The sequence below is a fragment of the Solanum dulcamara genome, chromosome 7 (genome assembly GCF_947179165.1).
Source record: "Solanum dulcamara chromosome 7, daSolDulc1.2, whole genome shotgun sequence".
Classification (NCBI taxonomy): domain Eukaryota; kingdom Viridiplantae; phylum Streptophyta; class Magnoliopsida; order Solanales; family Solanaceae; genus Solanum; species Solanum dulcamara.
In genome coordinates, this window is record NC_077243.1 from 19217301 (window position 1) to 19219683 (window position 2383).

Here is a 2383-nt window from a genome sequence, read left to right on the forward strand (position 1 = left end):
GCCTGGCAATTGTAGATAAAGAAACTAAGCATAGTTAGAATTTCTTTATCAATTACTTGAAAGAGGACCTGCAATTGGGTACTGGACAGGGTCTTACTGTGATAGCAGATATGCAAAAGGTAATTACCTATTACATTTGCTAAAGCTATTAAATTATCTATTTGTTTCCTTTGCAGGGTTTTCATACAACTGTTGATGATTCGCTACCAAATGCTAAAGTTAGAAGGTGTTCTAGAAATATTTGGTCTAATTGGAATCAAACCTGTAAGGGAAAGGAAAAGAGAAAACAATTCTGGAGATGTTCAAAGGCAAATTTTGAAGTGAAGTTCAAGAAAGAGCTTCATAAAATGAGCAATCTTAGTAAGGATATTTGTGCTGATTTATTGCATTATCCAAAAGTGTCATAGATTAGGGCATTCTTTCAAGAGCATTTCAAATGTGATGCAGTTGAAAATAACATGTGTGAGACCTTTAAATCATGGATCTTATTATGTAGACACAAATCTATAATAACCATGTTGGAGGAAATTAGGAGAAAGATAATGATTAGAATGTGAACATGATTAAGTTTGACAACACCTGAATATATGATATTGCACCTATGGCTAGACTTATCTTAGAGTAGAATAAGGACAAGACTAGGACATGCAAGGTGCTTTCGAATGCTGATGTTGGGTTTGAGATTGGAGAAGGAAAGTATAGGCATACAGTTAACTTGGCTGATAGAGTTTGTAGTTGTAGAACTTGACAACTGAGAGGAATTCCATGCTAACATGCTATTTCTGCTCTGTGCCACATATAATAGGAGCCTGAACCTCTTGTGGAGCATTGGTATAAGAAGAATACCTTCTTAAAGGCTTATAGTCATTTCATCCAACCAATTCCAAATATAAAGATGTGGCCTGAAACTAACAATCCAACGATTGAATCTTCTGAACCTAAATCAATGCCTGACAGACCGCAAGAAATAGAAGAAAGGGCAAAGATAAACCAAGAAAGAAGTATGGGAAAATGCCCAAACAAGGGGTGAAATAGACTTGTTCCATGTGTAAACAACAAGGTCATAACAAGAGATATTACAAGGTAACATAATTTATACTTGCTTGTGTCTTTTTTAATCACTTGTTGAATTTTAATGAACATATATTTTGTGCTTAAATATTCAGGTTACTGGTCAAAGTTCAAAAATAGCTAACAATGATTCACAATTTACTGGTCAAAGCTCACAAAAAAGTAGCCAACCTGAACCAAAAAGCTCCAGCCAACCTGAACCAACAACATTCAGCCAACCTGCATCAACGACATCAAGCAAGCATGCTTCTTCAACAACAGTTTGTGCTAATACAAGTAGAGTTGAAAGGGTGAATTAATCTGCAAGCTCTAGCCAACCACCATCATATTTAGATATAAGTATTCCTGTTACAAGAGGAATAACAAGTCAACTACTTCCGAGGAGAAAAAAGATTATTGGATAAAAGAGAAGAGGAGTTGCAACTGGAGAAGATTCTGCAAGAGGGGGCCAAAGAAGCCAACTAATGATGGATCAAGTAATGTTGAATTTGGCATCTTCACAAGTGCAAGTGAAACCCAAATACTCAATGTATGTTGTTTTGTCCTTTGGTTACATACTAATCTTTACAAGTGCAGCTTACTTACTAATTTTGGTTTCTCTTTTTTTGTAAAAACAGCCAAGGACTTCAAGTCAAAGAATTCTACCAACAGGTTCAAATTTTAAGAATGCAAGTTCAACATGCATAGACCTTGGTTTTAAGCCTAAAGGCTTGAGATGGAAAAACAGAGATGCTGTTCACTATCTCTCAGTTGCAGCAAATGGTAAACAAAAAGAAAAAGTAACAGCAGCACCAACTTTGAATACTTTTTTCTATGTAATGTAATCACCAAAAAATTGTTATTTTTGCTTTATTCTGGTACTATTAAACACTTTTGAGGGCTGTAGCCTTGTTAAACTGATCCACTGATCTTGGTATTTAGCATAATGCTAACTTTGAGCTCATTGTGAAGCACGTTTTTGAGTTACATTGTGATATTGTTATATATTTTTGGTATTAAATTATCATGAGTGTTGCTATATTTTTAAAATATTTTTGTTTATATTTTGAGTGACAACAAAATTGTGAATTGTATACAACAATAACATCAAAATACATACAAATGTGGCCAAACTAGAAATTTACAGCAACAACAACAACATGAAGTTTCATTTCATCCAAAACATGAAGTTTCCTTTTGTTTCGTTTCATTTCATTTCATTACATAAACAACTTTACAACAACAACAACATCAAAATAGTACTACACCACTACCTATACCTGAACAACACAACACAATACATTCTAACAATTAGGCTTCAATGTCATATTCC

The 2383-nt window shown here is 34.1% G+C and overlaps 1 long non-coding RNA gene across 1 annotated transcript; it reads left to right on the plus strand.

Annotated features, from left to right (window-relative positions):
* The first annotated feature begins 822 nt into the window (after window positions 1-822).
* Window positions 823-1934, plus strand: LOC129896678 (uncharacterized). Its single transcript, XR_008768019.1, has 3 exons — window positions 823-1083; window positions 1167-1600; window positions 1689-1934. It is a non-coding gene; the product is annotated as an uncharacterized LOC129896678 (long non-coding RNA).
* The last annotated feature ends 449 nt before the right edge of the window (window positions 1935-2383 follow it).